Source organism: Schistocerca piceifrons, chromosome 6 (genome assembly GCF_021461385.2).
Source record: "Schistocerca piceifrons isolate TAMUIC-IGC-003096 chromosome 6, iqSchPice1.1, whole genome shotgun sequence".
NCBI lineage: Eukaryota > Metazoa > Arthropoda > Insecta > Orthoptera > Acrididae > Schistocerca > Schistocerca piceifrons.
In genome coordinates this window covers 471,812,779-471,834,165 of record NC_060143.1, presented here as the reverse complement: position 1 = coordinate 471,834,165, position 21,387 = coordinate 471,812,779, and positions in this window count along the sequence as shown.

The window sequence follows — 21,387 nt, the reverse complement described above, 5'->3', positions numbered from 1 at the left end:
GCGCCAAGATTTTGCGGCGGAAGACTGCCCGCAAATCAGTCTCTGGGAGGCCAACGTCCAGAGATGGCTTGCTGGTGGCCTCTTTCGCCAGGCGGTCAACATGTTCGTTACCCGGGATAGGTGGTGGTGGTGGTTGTTGGATGTTTAAGGGGGACTAAACAGCGAAGGTCATCAGTCCCCCATTCCAAAATCAGGCGAGCCGAAAATCTACAAAGCAGATAAAAACCAAAGGGGGAGGAGACGTCCCCCCAGGCGCTAAAAGCACACAAATTCAGCAACAAACACTACAGACAAGAACAGGACAGAGGAACACCAGACAGAAAGAAACAGAAGAAAGGAAGATGGCCGGAGACTGGTTGACTGACCACGAGATCAAAAATGGGAAAGAGTCAACCATCTCACGGCACACCAGAACAGCAACAGACACAAGGACAATAGACACAGAAAGGGAAAGGCGCAGGACCTCCCTAAATCGAACCATAAAACGGACTACCACGGATAAAATTTAAAACGGTATCAGCCATGGAGGCATCGTCGGATAAAACCAAAGCCAAAGTGCCCGGGAGATTAAAAGATTGCCGGAGTGTGCGCAGTCGAGGACACTCCAGCAAAATGTGGCCGACCGTCAGCCGGGACCCACACCGACACAAGGGGGGATCCTCTTGACGCAACAGATGGCCGTGCGTCAGGTATGTATGGCCGATGCGCAGCCGACACAGGACTACCGAGTCCCTGCGAGAAGCCCGCAGGGAGGAACGCCACACATCGGTCGTCTCCTTGACAGCCCGCAGTTTATTCGGGGCTGTCGTGCCACGCCACTCAGCAGCCCACATCCCAAGTACCTTACGGCGCAACACCAGCTGCTGGTCGCGAGCCGTAAGGCCGACCTCCAAAGCCGGGGCGGCGATCGCCTCTTTGGCCAGCCTGTCTACACGTTCGTTCCCTGGGATGCCAACATGACCGGGCGTCCAAACCAAGACCACCGAACGACCAGAACGGACAATGGCGGTAACAGTCTCCTGAATGGAGGACACCAGAGGAGAGGAGGGATAGCAGCGGTCGATGGCCTGAAGGCTGCTCAGGGAGTCACTGCAGATCACGACGGACCTACCTGAGCAGAAACGCATATGCTCAAGAGCGCGCAATATGGCCACCAGCTCTGCAGTAAAAATACTGCAGCCAGCCGGCAAGGAGCGCTGCTCAACATGAGCAGCATGAGCAAATGAGTAGGCAGTGCGACCATCAACCAGGGAACCATCAGTGTAGACAGTCTCACAGTCCGAAAATGAGGCGAGGAGAGCAAGAAAACGGCGACGGAGGGCCACAGGCGGAACCGAGTCCTTGGGTCCCTGTGCCAAGTCCAGACGGACGGACGGCCGGGACAAACACCAGGGAGGCGTAGGTGCACGGACCCGGAAGGGAGGCGGAAGAGGGAAGGAACCCAAGTCCGACAGCAGGGACTGAACTCGGACAGCGACGGAAAGCCCAGACCTAGGTCGCCGTTCGGGCAGATGGAGGACCATGGCAGGGAAAAACAGGCGACGATTGGGATGGCCTGGCGAGCAATGCACGTGGACAGCATAGTCGGCGAGCAGTCGATGGCGGCGAAACCGCAGCGGGGGAACCCCGGCCTCCACCAGTAAACTATCCACGGGGCTCGTACGAAAAGCGCCAGTTGCAAGCCGGACCCCACAGTGGTGTATGGGGTCTAATAACTTCAACACTGAGGGTGACGCAGACCCATAGGCCAGGCTCCCATAATCAAGCCGGGACTGCACAAGGGCTCTGTACAATTGCAGTAGCGTGCAGCGATCTGCACCCCAAGACGTGTGGCTAAGGCAGCGGAGGGCGTTGAGGTGCCGCCAGCATTTTTGCTTCAGCTGAGTAACATGAGGAACCCATGTGAGCCGGGCATCAAACACGAGTCCCAAGAAGCGGCAAGTGTCCACCACGTCAAGCAGGTGGCCGTCGAGGTAAAGTGCAGGATGAGGGTGGACCGTCCGACGCCTGCAGAAGTGCATGACCCGAGTCTTAGCAGCAGAGAACTGAAAACCATGAGCCAGAGCCCATGATGCTGCCTTGCGAACGGCGACTTGCAACCGGCGTTCGGCGACTCCCGTAGTCGTGGAGCTAAATGAGATGCAGAAGTCGTCGGCATACAAAGAAGGAGACACCGACGACCCCACTGCTGCAGCCAGACCATTAATGGCCACTAGAAATAACGAGACACTCAACACCGAGCCCTGCGGGACCCCATTTTCCTGTATATAAGAGGAACTAGAGGTGGCACCGACTTGCACCCGGAAAGAGCGGCGCAATAAAAAGCTTTGAAGAAAAGCCGGGAGCCGACCACGAAGACCCCACCCATGCAACGTGGCGAGGATGTGATGCCTCCATGTGGTGTCATACGCCTTCCGCAGATCGAAAAATACAGCAACAAGGTGCTGACGTCGGGCAAAAGCCGTACGGACAGCAGATTCCAGCCGCACCAAATTGTCCACTGCAGACCGGCCCCGACGGAAGCCACCCTGGGATGGAGCGAGGAGACCGCGCGACTCAAGGACCCAACACAAACGCCGCCCCACCATACGTTCGAGCAATTTGCACAAAACGTTGGTGAGGGTAATGGGACGATAGCTGTCCACCGCCAGTGGGTCCGCACCGGGCTTCACGATGGGGACAATAAGACCCTCTCGCCATTGCGACGGGAACACGCCCTCGTTCCAAATGCGGTTAAAGATGGCGAGGATGTGTCTCTGGCAGTCCCTGGAGAGATGCTGCAGCATCTGCGCATGGATGCAGTCCGGTCCTGGTGCTGTATCAGGGCAATCGGCGAGGGCAGCGAGGAGTTCCCTCTCGCTGAAAGGAGCATTGTATGTTTCATAATGACGCGTGTGGAATGAGAACGGCGTCCGCTCGGCTCGCTCCTTTAGAGAGCGAAAGGCGGGGGGATAGGATGCAGTCGCAGAGCTCTGAGCAAAGTGCGCGGCTAGCCGTTCAGCAATGGCGGCAGCGTCCGTGCAGACAGCGCCGTCCAAGGAGAGCCCAGGGACACCCACAGGGGTCTGGGAGCCATAAATCCGCCGGATACGGGACCACACGTGCGAGGACGAGACACGGGAGCCCAGGGAGGAGACGTACCTCTCCCAGCACTCCTGCTTACGCCGTGCAATAAGTCGACGGGCGAAGGCACGGAGCCTCTTAAAGGCGATGAGGGTCTCCAGAGACGGGTGCCGCCTATGACGCTGGAGAGCCCGCCTACGGTCGCGAATAGCCTCAGCAATCTCCGGCGACCACCAGGGGACAGCCTTCCGCCGAGGGAGGCCAGAGGAACGGGGGATGGTAGCCTCGGCCGCTGAAACGATGGACGTGGTTAAAACACGGACCACCTCGTCAATGTCACCCTGTGGGGGAGACGCAATGGTTACAGCGGAAGTAAAAGCTGGCCAGTCAGCCCTGTGGAAAGCCCAGCGGGGCAAGCGCCCAGAAGAATGACACTGTGGCAGTGACAAATAGATGGGAAAATGGTCACTACCACACAGGTCAGGATGCACCCTCCAGTGGAGCGATGGGACAAGTCCAGGGCTGCAAATAGAGAGATCGATGGCCGAGAACGAGCCATGGGCCACACTGAAATGCGTGGGAGCACCGGTGTTTAAGAGGCTAAGGTCGAGCTGAGCCAACACATGCTCCACGGCCCGACCACGATCATCGGAGACAGTCCCACCCCATAGAGGGTTGTGGGCATTGAAATCGCCCAGCAGCAAAAAAGGTGGCGGCAGTTGTGCTATCAGAGCAGCCAGGACATGCTGCGCGACAGTACCATCAGGTGGAAGGTAAATACTGCAGACGGTGATAGCCTGTGGCGTCCACACCCGAACAGCGACAGCCTCTAAAGCTGTTTGTAGAGGTACAAACTCGCTGTGAAGAGAGTTCAGGACATATATGCAGACGCCACCAGACACCCTTTCGTAAGTTGCCCGGTTCTTAAAATAACCCCGATAGCCACGGAGGGCGGGGGTTCGCATTGCTGGAAACCAAGTTTCCTGCAGAGCAATGCAAAGGAAAGGATGACGGCTCATAAGGTGGCGGAGCTCAGCTAGATGGTGGAAGAAACCGCTGCAGTTCCACTGGAGGATGTTATTAGCCATGGATGGGAAAGGCGTGAAGGGACTGGGGAGGCAGATTACGCCTCCGGGGCCCCTGCTGCTACGGAGTCACCACCTGGACAACAGCCATGTACTGCATCCGAGGGACTGGCGAGATCCAGGTCCTCAGCGGACGCCAGGATCTCCACCTCATCCTCAGACGCAGAGCTTGTAGGAAGCGGTGGAATGGGTGCCACCGCAATGTCGGTAGCCTTGGGGAGTTTCTTCTTTTGCTGCTTCGCGCGCTGTGCCTTTGGTGGCGCAGGCTGGGAGGGCGCAACTGGGTCGGTCTCAGGGACAGACGACGACCGTGTGTCCCTACGACCAGGGACCGGCGGTTGTTTAAGCCACTTGCGGCTGTCGGCCTTTGTACCGGACGAAACTTGGGAAGGGAGGTCCCCAAGGGACCCCTTCCTTACGAGAGTAGCCGAAGAAGTCTTACGCTTCTCCGGCTGGGAAGGGGGGACTGATGTCCCCGATGGTTGGGGGGGTGTTGCTCCTGAAGTAGATGGAGCAGGAGCAACAGGAGGTTTAGTGCCCCCCACCATCAAGGGGGCAGGTGTGGGACTGCGAGTCTGAGAGCTGACCAGAGCGGATGGAAGTGGAGAAGGAGTGACAGTGGCGGCATAAGAAACTGGCATGCGCACCGGATGAAGCCGATCATATTTCCGCTTCGCCTCAGTGTACGTCAGGCGGTCGATAGTCTTTATTTCCATGATCTTCCGCTCCTTCTGCAGGATCGGACAGTCTGGCGAGCAAGGCGGATGGTGCGCACCACAGTTCACACAGATTGGGGGCGGCGCACAGGGATGATCAGGATGGGAAGGTCGACCGCAATCGCGACAGACGAGGTCGGAAGCACAGCGGGAAGACATGTGGCCGAACTTCCAACACTTGAAGCACCGCATCGGGGGAGGGATATACGGCTTGACATCACAACGGTACACCATCACCTTGACCTTCTCAGGTAACGTGTCACCCTCGAAGGCCAAGATGAAGGCACCGGTGGCAACTTGACGATCCCTCGGACCCCGGTGGACGCGCCGGACGAAATGGACACCTCGGCGCTCCAAGTTGGCGCGCAGCTCGTCGTCGGACTGTAAAAGCAGATCCCTGTGAAAGATAATGCCCTGGACCATGTTCAGACTTTTATGGGGCGTGATAGTGACGGAGACATCCCCCAGCTTAGTACAAGCGAGCAAGGCCCGCGACTGGGCGGAGGATGCCGTTTTTATCAACACCGATCCGGACCGCATCTTGGACAAGCCCTCCACCTCCCCAAACTTGTCCTCTAAATGCTCTACAAAGAACTGAGGCTTCACGGATAGAAAAGATTCCCCATCAGCTCTGGTACAGACAAGATATCTGGGCGAATACGTCTCAGTGTCACGCAATGCCTGTCGTTCCTCCCATGGTGTGGGGAGGGAGGGGAACGATTTGGGGTCATAAACATTACCTTTAAAATGGGCTCTCGAACGCTTAGAGACTGCTGACGGCTGGCCGCCAGCGACAGATGATGTACCACGCTTCATTGCGGGTCATCCGCCCTGATGCCACCTACTCCGACCAAGGGCCCTCCCCACGGGCGCCACCCAGCCACAGCAAAGGCCACCTGGCAGGATGGCCATTGCCGGGAGTCCCGATGCCCCAGGGAGATGGGCATCTACTCCTTGGCATACGTGGGGAGTGAACGGCGCAGGCATCAGTAGAGCGATCCCTGTGTTGTCAGGGGGCTACAACCAAGAGGGTACATGGCGACCCCACCACAACGGACTGGCTACCGTGCTGGATCTTAGGTGCAAAAATGGCCAAGGTCGTCGTCACAGTTAAAAGAAACACTGCAGAGTGCAGCGTGGTAATCGCCCATGAGATCGAAAACGAGCGGGACACCATCGCAACGACGAGAAAGACGGCGATAGGTCTAATTGCACGAAGGATACAGTGCACCATGTAAGGTGCCCTTCCCCAATTGGCTCGCTCTTCGGAATAATTTGGATAGATGGAGGTCAAACCCGAGAGGGGACCATCACATAAGGCCGAAACGTGTGAGACTCCTTTTAGTCGCCTCTTACGACAGGCAGGAATACCGCGGGCCGATTCTAACCCCCGAACCCGCAGGGGGAGGCCGAACGGACGACCGTGGTGCTGAAGGTCAGATCGCATGTCTGGGTTGCCACCTCCCTGGTAGTCCGAGGAGAGGCGAGGACAGTGCTGTATTTCCCCGCTGGGAGCAGCGTGTGCTTCCTACTAGCCAATAGCTTGCGAGCAGCCGAGGTGGACACTTTCTCTTTGACCCGAATTTCTTGGATACAGCGTTCTTCCTTATAGACAGGACAGTCGCGGGAGGATGCGGCATGGTCACCCTGACAGTTCACACAACGAGGAGATGGAGGTGGACAGTCACCCTCATGGGCATCCCTGCCACAAGTGACACATTTAGCCGCATTGGAACAAGACTGTCGAGTGTGATTGAAATGCTGACACTGGTAGCAGCGCGTAGGTGTCGGGACATAGGGGCGAACAGAAATAACCTCGTAGCCCGCCTTGATGCGCGATGGCAGCTTAACACTATCGAAGGTCAAGAAAAGTGTCCGGGTCGGTACAAGGTCATTGTTGACCTTTTTCATGACCCTATGGACAGCCGTCACGCCCTGCTCAGCGAGGAAAGATTGAATCTCCTCGTCAGTCAATCCGTCGAGGTAGCTAGTATAGACTACACCACGAGACGAATTCATAGTTCGGCGGGCCTCCACCCGGACAGGGAACGTGTACAGGAGTGTGGCCCGAAGCAGCTTTTGTGCCTGAAAAGCGCTCTCAGTTTCTAGTAATAAGGTACCGTTACGCAACCTGGTCAAAGATTTGACAGATCTGGCTATGGCATCTACGCCCTTCTGGATAACGAAAGGGTTGACAGAGGAAAAATCCTTTCCGTCCTCAGATCGAGAGATGACGAGGAACTGTGGGGGCAGGCGGTAGTACTTTTATCACTGGTGGCTGGTCATGTTTCCGTTTTTGGGCAGAAGTCGAGAGAGATGGAGTGAAATCCATTGCGGAGGAATCCCCCATGATTGCCAGCGTCTCCGATGGCGCGCTCCTTCCTTGTGGGGACCCTCTCAGAGGGCACTTCCGGCTTAGGTGAATGTTTACACCTCAGGTCACACCTCCCAAGAAACAGACGGAGGGACCAATCGGCATGGTCAGAAGGTATCAGCTCAGGCAATCACCCCTCCCCGGGCCTGGCCTTTACCAGGGGGTACGCGCGTGGCTTACATGTCTATCCAGGGCGGGGAATTACGCGTTACCCCATCACCGGCTACGCATGCGAACGCGTGGGTCGGCCTTCAGACACGCACAGGGAGGAAGGAAGAAGAGGAAAAAGTGGAGAAGGGGGGGCGAGAGAGAGAGAGAGAGAGAGAGAGAGAGAGAGAGAGAGAGAGAGAGGACAGACTGTCTCAAACGCCGAGACGGAGACCAGAGAAGGCAAGGAGAAGAAGGCAATAAGAAGGCAAGGAGATTTTGCAGGGGACAGAGTAAGGAAGACAGTGAGGTGGAGAAGAGCAAAGAAAGGAACCAACCAAAGGTAGGAAGAAACGAGAAGTGAAAAAGCAAAATGCCCACAAATAGAGGTCGTGGAACCGTCCGTATCCGGATGCAGGCGCTAACTACCCCCGTGAGGGGGAGGGACTCCTTTTAGTCGCCTCTTACGACAGGCAGGAATACCGCGGGCCTATTCTAATCCCCAGACCCGCAGGGGGGGGGGGGGCAGGGGGGGGCTGAGAAATGCGTGACGGAACTGGGAAGGCAGATTACGCCGCTGGGTCACCTGCTGCCTCCAATTGAGCACCTGTGGTAGTGCTATCCATGGTGTCTGAGGGACCGGCGAGATCGAGGTCCTCAGCGGACGCCAGAATCTCCACCTCGTCCTCAGATGCAGAGCTAGAAGGCTGCGGTGGGGTGGCTGCCACCGCGAGTTCCTTGAGCTTAGAGCTCTTCTTCTTGGGTTTCTCATGCTGCTCCTTGGGTTTAACTGGCTGGAAGGGCCTCACCGATTCAGTCTCCGGGATGGAGGAGGGTCTTGAAGCCCTTCGACCAGGTGATTGTGGGCACTTACGCCACTGTCGGTCGTCAACCTTCCCGCTGGTGGAAACCTGAGAATGGAGGGACCCAAGGGACCCCTTGCAAACGTGAGAAGCCGAAGAAGTTGGACACTTCTCCGGCTTAGAAGCGGGGACGGACGTCCCCAATGGGTGGGATGGTGTTGCTCCTGAGGTAGGTGGCGCAGGAGCAACCCGGTGGGTAGAGCCCCCCACTGGCAAGGTGGCAGGAGGAGTTGTACCACTCGTCGATCTGGCCAGAAGTCGCGAAACTGATGGGGCGAGCACAGGTGTTGTAGCAGCAGCATAGGAAGATGTCATTCTCACAAGATGTAATCGGTCGTATTTCCTTTTGGCCTCAGTATAAGTCAGTCGGTCCGAGTCTTCTATTCCATGATTTTGCGCTCTTTCTGGAAGATTCTGCAGTCTGGCGAGCAAGCTGAACGATGTTCCCCGCAGTTGACACAGATGGGAGGCGGGGCACATGGAGTATCGGGATGAGATGGGCGTCCGCAATCTCGACATGTGAGGCCGGAAGTGCAGCAGAAAGACATATGGCCGAACTTCCAGCATTTTAAGCACCGCATCGGGGGAGGGATATCGGGCTTGAGTAACTCCCTGGACCCTATTTAAACTCTTATGGGGTGTGATTGTAACAGCAACATCCCCCAACTTGTCACAAGCAAGTACCGTCGTGACTGGGCAGAGGATGCCGTTTCTATCAGGACTGATCCAGAGCGCATTTTGGACAAGCCGTCCACCTCCCCAAACTTGTCCTCTAAATGCTCGACGAAGAACTGAGGCTTCGTGGAGAGAAAAGACTCCCCATCAGCTCTCGTACAAACTAAGAATCGGGGCGAGTAACTGCTACTGCCATCCTGAGGCTTACGTTCCTCCCACGGTGTGGCCAGGGAGGGGAACGTTTTCGGATCGTACTTCTGAGCGTTAAATTGAGCCCGAGAACGCATAGAGACTGCTGGCGGCTGGCCACCAGCGAGAGACGATGTACCACGCTTTATTGCGGGTCATCCGCCCTGATGCCACCTACTCCGACCAAGGCCCTCCCCACAGGCGCCACCCAGCCATAGCAAAGGCCACCTGGCAGGATGGCCATTGCCGGGAGTCCCATTGTCCCATGGAGATGGGCATCTTACTCCTTGGCATGCGTGGGGAGTTAACGGCGCAGGCATCAGTAGAGTGATCCCTGTGTTGTCAGGGGGCTCCAACCAACAGGGTACATGGCTGCCCCACCATAACGGACTGGCTACCGTGCTGGATCCTAGGTGCAAAAATGTCCAAGGTCGTCGTCGCAGCTAAAAGCAACACTGCACAGTGCAGCGTGGTAATCGCACCTAAGTACGTATCCACGCCCAAGAGATAGAAAACGAGCGGGGCATCATGGCAACGACGAGGAAGCTGACTAAAGGTCTCAATTCACGACGAATACAGTGCACCATGTAAGGCGCCCTTCCCCAATTGGCTCGCTCTTCGGAATAATTTAGAAAGATGCAGGTCAAACCCGAGAGGGGACCATCACATAAGGCCGAAACATTTGAGACTCCTTTTAGTCGCCTCTTACGACAGGCAGGAATACCGCAGGCCTATTCTTACCCCCGGACCCGCAGGAGGAAAGCAGTATACTAACTAGATCTCTAATACCTTGTATATTTTGATGAAGTATACTAATTCCCTCATTACTGTTGTGACGTAACAAGACTGTTACGCCACACGGTAGTAGCCTAAAGAAAGGCAGGCACGCGTACACACACACACCGACGGGCGTGAAGTCTGGAACATGAAAACTTATGAATGAATAAGAAGAAAAGTAAGTAGATGCTTTGTACTTATCTTTTATTTCTCTTGAATACTCGTAAGCTATAGGCACTGATACAAATGGCTCCTTGCTAGTTCGTAGCCATTAACTTCTGATGGCTATTCTGTCTCTCGGCTAATGAGAGAGAAAGGCTTCATACAACTGGGCGATAGCTAGGTTCGCGTACAACTAGTCGGTAGCTAGGCTCTCGTACAACTGGGCGATAGCTAGGTTCGCGTACAACTGGTCGGTAGCTAGGCTCTCGTACAACTGGGGCGAGTCCACACTCGTATCACGAGACCTGCCTAGGTGGTGGCGCTAGGTCTGCGATCACAGTGGCGACACGCGGGTCCAACATGTACTACATGGACCGCGGCCGATTTAAACTACCACCTAGCAAGTGTGGTGTCTGGCGGTGACACCACATTCCTCCCCCGCAAATCGGCGAACGGTCGTGTAATAAGGCTTCCGCCCGCCGTGGGGAGGACCACATGTTGACGCATGCGATGAGGTGGGGAGCCTAACAACAGGCGAGGCTGCGCCACCCGCACCCGGCCATCCGGTCCGAGGGGAGCTAGGAAACGCCTGCAAAACTAGTCCAGGGTGCACGTCAACATGCGGCGTATGCGCCCGTGAGAAGACATTAGGGACCGAAGGGTCTATGTCCATGGCGTCGGGGTAGCCGACGCGCGATGACATCATGTGGTCCGGAGCGGGCTGGAGTTCCATGGCGGAGGACAGCTGGTCACGGGAAGCGATCGGCGGCGCGTGACCCTGGGAGGCGCCTGGCGGCTGCAACGAAGCGTCGAATGCGGTCGGCGGCGGCGGCGGCTGCTGCTGCTGCTGCTGCTGCTGCGGCGGCGGCGGCGGCGCGTCACCATGGGGCAAAATGGAAGGCATCGTCGGTAACACCTGGGGATGAGGCGAGCCAGTAGATGGGTCCCCAGGGCGCTGACCGGACGGCACCGTCGCTGAAAGCAGACGGGGAGCGGCAGAACCCGAGCGACGACAGAGGCGCAGCTGAGTGAGATGCCGACGCACCTCACCAGAGGCCCCCAAAACCAAATACATCGCGCGGCCGAGGCAGCGAAGAATGCGCCCTGCGAGCCAACGCCGTGACCCGCGATAGTTGCGATAAAATACAACGTCGCCTGGAGCAAAAGCAGGAGTCTGCCGCTGCACAGGAACCTGATGCGGCGGATGCAGCAAAGACATCAAGGTGCGATGAGGACGACCGTGGAGCAACTCAGCCGGCGAGCGCCCATCTCGGGGCTGAGAGCGATACGAAGACAAAAAGAGCAACAATGCGTCCTCCCGAGAATGCGACTCTTTCAATTTCAACATCTGTGACTTGAAAGTCCGGACCAATCGTTCAGCGGCACCGTTGGACTGAGGCGAAAACGGCGCGGAAGTCAGATGTTGAATACCATTGGCCTGGCAGAATGACTGAAATTCTGCGGACATGAATTGTGGGCCATTGTCGGAAACTATAGTCTGCGGAAGACCTTCAATGCAAAAGATAGCAGACAACGCTTGGATGGTGGCGGAGGACGTCGTGGAAGACATCCGGACAACAAAAGGAAAATTACTGAAGGCGTCGACCAGAACCAACCATCGAGCATTCCAGAATGGACCAGCAAAATCAATGTGCAAGCGTTGCCAAGGGGAAGTGGCTTTTGGCCACGCAAAGACTTTCCGCGGCGGTGCGGACTGTTGTTCGGCACACGCCGGGCACGAAGAACACATATTCGTAATCGCAGCATCGATTCCGAACCAAGTACAGTGCTGACGAGCAAGTTGTTTCGTTCGCACTATACCCCAATGTCCTTGGTGAAGAAGCCGTAAAACAGAGGACTGTAACAAACGTGGGACCACGACTCTGGACTGATCATTATCAGAACGCAACAACAAAACACCACGTCGAACAAAAAGTCTCTCCTTGTGAGCAAAAAATCGGCGAACCAACGGATCCTCGATCCGAGACTTTGACAAAGGCCATTGCGTAGCAACAAAACGTAAAACAGTAGCAAGGACAGGGTCAGCAGCTGTGGCTGTAGCGACACGACGAAAATCAATCGGAAACGATTCGACCACTTCATCGGTTTCCGAATCAATGAACATGCAAGCAAGTTCGGAAGAATCGAATGCTTTATCCTCAGCAACAGGCAAACGGGACAACGCATCGGCGTTTCCGTGCTTAGCAGTGGACCGATACAAGATATCGTAGCGGTACTGCGAGAGGAAAATAGACCAGCGAATGAATTTCTGCGCTGTACGTGGAGGTACAGGCTTGTTCGGATGAAAAAGCGACGTCAAAGGTTTGTGGTCTGTGATGATGGTAAAGTGACGACCATACAAGAAATCATGGAACTTAGTAACACCAAACACGAGAGCCAAAGCTTCTTTCTCTATCTGTGAATAATTTCTTTGCGCAGGCGAGAGCAATTTGGACGCAAAGGCAATAGGGCGATCATGTGAGCCAACTTTGTGCGCAAGCACAGCACCGATCCCGAAATCTGATGCATCTACCATCAACAAAAGGGGTTTCTGGGGATCGAATGGCGTAAGGCAAGTATTAGAAAGCAACGCCGATTTCAACTGGCGAAAGGCGCGTTCACATTCCGTCGTCCAGACGAACGGAACACCTTTACGGCGTAAGCGATGAAGCGGAGCTGAAAGGAAAGAGGCAGTGCGCACATTCACTCACACCTTGTGATTCTACAGTGTTCAATGTTCTTGCGACCTCATCACGCAATGCGCGGGGAACATTGCGCGCTCTGAAAAATTTCGGTTGCGCGTTGACCTTCAGTTCTAAATGTGTTTCATAGTTTTTAGCGCAACCTAAGCCCGGTGCAAAAATGTCTGCAAATTCGTCACACAGCCGAGAAACACTGTCTGTAGGCACAGTCTGATTCACTGATAGGACCTGATTTACAATAGACATGTTAAACAACTTAAATAAATCTAGACCAAATAAGTTCACAGCAGAAGAAGAACGAAGAACGTAAAATGACACAAGTTTTGTTTGTCCCTTGAATGTTGCAAGAAGGCTGCACTGTCCTAACACAGGAATTTTCTGTCCGGAATATGTAGTTAGCTTAACATTTGCGGCACGCAACGGAGGTGCGCCCAGTTGTTTGTATGTGTCGTGATTGAGCAATGAAACTGCAGCTCCGGTATCGAGCTGGAATGGTATCACTTGGCCGTCAAAGTCTAAGTCCACAAAAAGTTTATTGTCCTGCTGACGACAAGAGCGACTGTTTTGTGCAATTGGAACAGACACTGGTACAGAATCACTTGCTAATTGACGTGATTTCCGGCGACGTCGACGCACAGTTTTTGTGGGACGAACACAGTCACTGTTAGAGAAAGTGTCACTGGACGAAGTGGAAGTAACGACATGAATGTCCATAGGCGAAGGTCCACGAGCCTGAGGGGCCTTGGTTCGATTCCGGCGCGAAGCAAAGGGCCTGGAATGATTGTGATTGTCTGATCTGAGCTTTTTCTGGCAAACACTTTGAACATGTCCTGTCTTATTGCAGAAAAAGCAAATAGCTTGGCGTGACGGGCAATGTTCACGCGAATGTCTAGTAGCACACCGCGGGCATGATTTCACTACATTTGTGGGCTGGCGCGGCACACCTGGCTTAGCACGCGGCGGTCGCTGTTTCGCCGTGCGCGAGGCCCGGTTACCGGGCCGCGGAGCGCGTCCAGCGGGCCGGTTAATGTTACACACGGCTGGCGAAGTTTCAAAAGATTCCTGAGCACAGTCCAGTGTGTCCTGTCTATCCAATATGTCTATCACTTGTTGAAGGGAGGGATTAACTAGTTTCAAAATTTGCTCCCGTATGCGAACATCAGAAACGTTCTGTGCAATTGCATCACGCACCATTGTATCTGAATAAGAAAGACCACAGTCACATTCAAAGGCACAGTCCCTAGTAAGTCCTTGCAATGTCGCTACCCACTCCCTATTAGTTTGACCGGCCGTACGTTTTGTACGAAAAAACGTATACCGTTTTGCAACCACATTAACTGTTTCTTTAAAATAGGCATCTAAGGCAGACAAAATTTCCTCGTATGACAAAGTTGCTACGTCGCGGCGGGGAAACAATTTCACTATCACACGGTATGTGGACACACCGACACAAGAAAGCAAAAACGGCTGCCGCTCATTACCTTGAATTCTGTAGGCAGCCATGTGAAATGCGAACTGACGAGACCACTCTTGCCAGGTCTCATCGGCTGCCACGTATGGTCGAAAGGGAGGTGCAACAGCAGGTTGTGGCTGCGGTAGCGAAGAAGCGGCGGCGGCCGCATCGGTGTGCAGCGCACGTTGACCCTGGACGAGCTGTCCAAGGGCATCCAGTAACGCCTGCGTCTGCTGATTCTGCAAGCGATAAAATTCGGACAGTACATCTGGAGAATGTGGCGAAGCCATGACACAATTAAATGTAAGCAATCAGAAAGAAGTTTTTACTCGTCGCCAATCTGTTGTGACGTAACAAGACTGTTACGCCACACGGTAGTAGCCTAAAGAAAGGCAGGCACGCGTACACACACACACCGACGGGCGTGAAGTCTGGAACATGAAAACTTATGAATGAATAAGAAGAAAAGTAAGTAGATGCTTTGTACTTATCTTTTATTTCTCTTGAATACTCGTAAGCTATAGGCACTGATACAAATGGCTCCTTGCTAGTTCGTAGCCATTAACTTCTGATGGCTATTCTGTCTCTCGGCTAATGAGAGAGAAAGGCTTCATACAACTGGGCGATAGCTAGGTTCGCGTACAACTAGTCGGTAGCTAGGCTCTCGTACAACTGGGCGATAGCTAGGTTCGCGTACAACTGGTCGGTAGCTAGGCTCTCGTACAACTGGGGCGAGTCCACACTCGTATCACGAGACCTGCCTAGGTGGTGGCGCTAGGTCTGCGATCACAGTGGCGACACGCGGGTCCAACATGTACTACATGGACCGCGGCCGATTTAAACTACCACCTAGCAAGTGTGGTGTCTGGCGGTGACACCACAATTACTCTGATACCTATGCTTTGTCAGAAGTGGTTTCTGTGTTCGAGAGACTTCCCTTAAGCAGGAATACCTATCAGATGACTTCAATCTAAAAAAGGTGCAGCTCTAACACCCACTACTACAGGAATTTTCCCATGAGTGATCCCACCAGCCCCACCTATGCTGTCACCAATAAGCTTTGCCAACCTCCCCTTCCCATACCTGTTGAGGTGCATGCCATGTCTAGTGAACCCTGTCCTGCTGATAGACTCCACCGACGCCACTGAAACGTGGCCCATGCTTTCTGTCATCAGTGCACCCCCAAGTTTCATGTTATTATGCCTGACGGCTGTATTGAGATGAGGCCGATCGTGATGCTGAAACATTTCCACGAAAAGCACATTCGTGTTGCCAGTCTGAGTGGCTATCTCTTCCAGGTCACCATCTATGTCATACTTCCCAGCCCTATCAATATTATTACCAGCCCCACCCACAATCACTAGCTGATCCTCTTTAGTAAAATCCCTACGTAACCCCCCTTTGTTAACAGTCACCTCAGCCAATCCTGCATTAGGCTTCACAATTCTGGTGACCTGGTACTCACTCCCCAACACTTCCTGCAACTGCTGGCCTACACCTCTGCCATGAGAACTACCTAACAGCAGAACCTCCTCCTTCCTCTTCGACTTTGCAACTGACCTAGCCACCGTAACTGCTGACGTCTGCTGCATACTTCCTACATCTACAGCTACTAGAGGTTCCTCTCCACTAGACTGACAGTTGGTCATATTTATTGCAAACACCAATAGTAAAACTATCTGAAAATCTTCTTCTCCTAGCAGATCTCTTGCCAACAGCCAGCTCCCATTCCCCAATCCCGTTCTCCCTCCTCATCCTATGTAGCTCCTCCTGTGCGTTTTTCAACTGCACCTGAAGGGCACAGATCTTACGCTCCTACTCCTCTATCAACTTACTCTTGCTACATAACCTGCAGTTCCAGGAGAGGATCTCACCAGAATGCCCATTAGCTTCCCCACTGCATTCCTCCCAGTGAAAATACTTCGAACAACTCTCACACCGCAATCCACTACTCACGAACCTACGACAAAGCCCACACTTCTCACTCATGGTAAAATTTTACACTTATTGAAATAAGAGAACTACTGTATCTAAGTTCCTCTACTACAACAATAAGATGTTAAAAACTGACTACAATAATCACAAACTTGCTCTCCAAGGGAAGTAACTACTATTATTAACAGTATTAATCAACAACGAATGAGAATATAACAAGATACTAACACAGAAAGAAAATCAAACGTCTAATGACACAGTAACGAAACTGAAAAAAGTTCCCAAACGGTTCTTCTGAAATTACTTCACACGAAAACACCAAGAAGACCGGTTGAAGACTACTAAAGTTCCTAAATAAACCACTATACACACACAATTAATAAGTACTTAGCTTCCGTTTCGCCACTACAGCTGCAACTGGTCAGCGCGGAATGTAAACACAGGTAAGCGGTTAAGTTGCTCGATGCGAAACACACACAAATATCAGGTCACAACACAAGAAAGGCAGAGGTGAATGAAGAAACCACTAATAAGTCACTTATATGGAAACTATTATCACAAAAACCGTCTAAATATGTATCTGAAACCTAAAAATATGTAAAAACTTAGAGAGCGATCTCACACGCAGTCACTCACTTTTGACGTCACACCAAAGATTCAGGGATATGTATGGAAAGGTCTTTCGAAGCAACAAATCTTGGAAACATGGGTTATAAAATGCGTACCCTACAAGCTATGAGCACTTCTCGATCTTCGATTCTGTGAAACAAATCTGTTACTGCAAGTTCTTCGTATTCCATATTTCGAGAGATGAAACTACGGATAAAAACGATAAAAAATCCAGGAGACATGAGCCCTAAAGCACATTCCTTAAGAGCTTCGCTTATGTGAAACACACGTCTTCTAGTCAACAAGTGTTCACAGCTCTTAAAGTATGCATTTAGGGTTCATGTTTGCTAAGCAATTTTTTTCTTGTTTTGGTCCCTATTACTTCCTCCCAAAATGTGGAAAGCAAAGAACTTGTAGCACAAGAGATTTGTTTCACAGTATGGCATGTGAACAAATGCTCATAATTCTTAAAGTACTCATTTTACAGCCCATGTTTACTAGACCTGTTTACTTCGAATGATCGTTCTTGTGAAACTCGAAATGTTAACTATTCCTGCAGGGACGCCTTGTAGAATAAAAAAAGTCATGAAAAGTATAAAATATATGAAAAAAGCGTCACTGCATTTTACGGTATTCATTCCAACGGGTTTAAAATCTGGGCTCATTCACCTCTCTCTCTCTCTCTCTCTCTCTCTCTCTCTCTCCTCCTCCTCCTCCTCCTCCCTACCTGCCGCTACATACGATCTTTGAAAAACGGCAGCAGATGTCTGCATAGAGACAGCGATATTCCTGTTGTCTACAACAAAGAGATGGTGTTGGAGCTCAGAAATGTCTGTAGCATGCAAACTGGTTTGATACAGGTTAGCGCAATGTCATGTGCGAAATAATTGACTCTTGATTTGGTTAAAGACAAAAGTAATTTAAAATGTGCCATTGTGATGAGGCTTCTATCTTAGTTAAAAAATTAAATACATACAGGTGAGCAGTCAATGCATGTCCCATGTGGGTGCCTAAGAGTGCTGTTCTGATGACACGTAACGAACTTTGGGCCTCTGAGCGGTGGAAAAATATTTCGTTTCCCCTGACCCCATATCACGAGAGGATGTATCATATGTCTGGGGTGTTTTTTTACCGCAAAGTGATTCTAGCAACTTTATTGTGACAAAACGCAAAATACTTCTACAAAAATAATAACTTATAGCAAGCAACTATGGAGTTTTAAATTAAACATTGGACGTGAATCTCTCAATAATTACGTTACGTATAACTTGTAATTATGTACTAACTACGCTGGAAAAAAATGTATATCGTTTGGTCTGCTTAGCTGCAAAAATTATTTTACGCAAAATATTGTGTAGCACACGCTATGTAACAATACTATAAGTTATCTAGAAAAGCTTATTGTGGATCGAAAAATAGGTAAGCCACACTCATCTGAAGTAAATTCGATGAAAGGTTTCACACTTGCCTTGCGTAAGCCAGTCGTTATTAGTTGACCAAAGAATGCCTGCAGTTTGTAGCGTCAACTTTAATCGAGAGTTCAAAATATGGATGCAGAATATTACTCTCATGTGCACAGTTATTAGTCTGAATTACTATTACATTCTGCATGCGATTGGTGATGAAAGACCAGAACAACCTGCCCTTGGATGTAAGTGTGGTGGTGGTGGTGGTGATGGTGGTTGTTGGGACGTTTAAGGGGGACTAAACAGCGAAGGTCATCAGTCCCCCATTCCAAAATCAGGCGAGCCGAAAATCTACAGAGCAGGTAAAAACCAAAGGGGGAGGAGACGTCCCCCCAGGCGCTAAAAGAACACAAATGCAGCAACAAACACTACAGACAAGAACAGGACAGAGGAACACCAGACAGAAAGAAACAGAAGAAAGGAGGATGGCCGGAGACTGGTTGACTGACCACGAGAAAAAAAAAGGGAAAGAGTCAACCATCTGACGGCACACCAGAACAGCAACAGACACAAGGACAAAAGACACAGAAAGGGAAAGGCGCAGGACCTCCCTAAATCGAACCATAAAAAGGACTACTACGGATAAAATGTAAAACATTGTCAGCCATGGAGGCATCGTCGGATAAAACCAAAGCCAAAGTGCCCGGGAGATTAAAAGATTGCCGGAGTGTGATGTAAGTGTGGTCTAAGATGACGTGGAGTATATGCAGTTCCACGTATTACATTCCTTGAAACCTGCTCGTGCCCATCAGATGGTACTGAGTCATGTGTTTATTTCCATTTCTAGAAACAAGAGTAGCCACACTAGATACCTGAATACAATTATTTTCTACATATTCGCTCACACACATTTCATCTCCGACCTGCGTATGTTTCTCTATCATACCTATAAAAGCATTAATCTCATCCTCATTTCCAAAAATTATCACTATTACTCTTCTGCATATCTGCTAAAGCCTGCACCCAACTGTAGCCCATTTCAAAACGTATATCATCGTCCATGACCAATAAAAATTAACACTGTCTTACCTCAACAAAACACACTTCCTAAATGTGAATTTGTCGTAACAGTGCACTTGTATTTCCTTCTCACGAATTATCACAGTGGCTATATTCATGTCGGTTTAGAACGTGCATTGTTACCTCTGTTATTTTCGTAGTGAAAATGAAATATTCGAAATCACATATTGTGTACATAGGATATTTTCTGTTCCCACCGCAAAAATTTCGAATTATTGTAGTATGAACAGTGATATAACCATGGATAACTTATCCAGTTATAATAAAAAATCTATAAAAAGTATCTGGGAGTTGAGAAGTCTACATCCACATTAAAACTGTGTATTTGTAGTTAAAAAGAGTCTTGGGGTATAAAGAGAGATCGGATACCACGTGAAGGTTAGAAGCAATGACATTGGTTAGCGCAATGGAGTGTGCGAAATAACCGACCCTAGAGTTGATTCAAGACAAAAGTAATCGAAAATGTGGCACTGCGAAGTGGTTTCAATCTTGGTTAAATACTTTAATAACATGCAGGTGACCAGCAAACGCAAACCCCAAGCTGGCAACAACAGAAAATGCAGCTGTGATGACAGCATAAGAAATGCTGGGCCTCGGAGCGGAAATGTTAGGTCCGAGGGAGTTTTGGCACTTTGCGGCGAGGAGGCACGTTCGTGGCAGCGGAGGCCACGCTGCAGGTAGCGGGTGGCGAGGGCTTTGTTCGGAGAACTGTGGTGCGCCGCAGCCGCGTCGGTGAGCGGCAAGTTGCTATTAAGTCTGAGCTGAAGGGACTGAGTTGAAGGGAAGGGCAGGGCACAGCATCGGACGTCGCGCTGCGCCTGGCGGGGAAACAACTGCACTAGCCCTGCTTCCGAGTCTCTGCAGCAGGTGCCACGAGGTTCCAGCAGGGTAGCAAGTTCCTCGAAGTGGGGAGGAGGTGACGCCTCTTTGTTGGAGTGTAAGTGACGATGATGGGGGTGTCAACAATGTGTCATCACACAGGAGGAGCAGACAGAAAAGTCTGGTCTCAGGCTGCACGGAAGCTGAACGCCCGCTGGAGCAAATAGATGTCTATGTACTATAGAGGGCAGTGACTTCACAGCGCTGCACTCGCTCAGCTAGTGAGCCACTGTCTCGTCATGTGAATACACAGGCTAACAGTTTCCCTCGAGGCCGGTATAAATACCGCCGCAACTTGACTGCTCAGTCACGTCGAGGGTTGGATCCCCTCAAATTCCAAATCGGAGGACTACGCTGCTTGGGCTACTCTCACGGCGACATCTACGTTTTTGGAAGAGCCCCCTCGCTGCCACCTGTTCTCAGTCCGTTGACGTCGTCCATCTGCCTGTCTTCACCGCAGTCCGCCCATCATGAGCCCTCCCACCTCCATTGTCTACACCTCTCCCACTTCCACTATTACTTTCTGGACTGCCGCCAGTGGTCTCCCGTCTTACACCTCGCCTCCCTCCCCCCACTCACCCATTCCCATCTACTCCCCTGCTGTCTATCCCAACTTCTACTCCTTCACTCCTTCCTCTGCACTCACAACAGCTCCCACTCCTGCCCCTGCCCTCACATATGCCTCTGATGCAACCCTCACGTGGTCGACTTCCCCCCTCTCACACCCACTCATCTGTTCATCGTCTACCGTTCCTGTCCCTATCCCGTCATGGTGGGTCACAACTGTCACCACAGAACCAAATGCACCTAACCAGCACCTCCATTGCGCCAACAGGATCTACTGTCCACCACCTCCCTCTCCCCCTATCCCTCTCCCCTTCCCCAGGCTCCCCTCACCAAATGATCACAAAATCCTATCAGTGCCGACTGTTTCTGCCACTTAAAACAAGAAGTCACCACCCACTCCCCATCCTGCCATCGACTCCATGGATACCACACCACCACCTGTCACCCATTCCCAGCCCCCACCCTCCACCTTACTCCTGTCAGCCCCAGACCCCTAGTTCCTAGACACCTGTACCCTCATGATGGAGGTACGAAAATGTCTACTAGGTGCTCCCATCTCCCAATGGATTCCCTGCAGGGACTCAGTTCTCATTAAGTTCTCATCCTTACATATGGATATGGACCTCCTCTGTAAACTCCCCAATATCACGTTAGCCCCCACACATTGCTTACACTGCTGGGGACACAAAACTCAATCCGGTGATA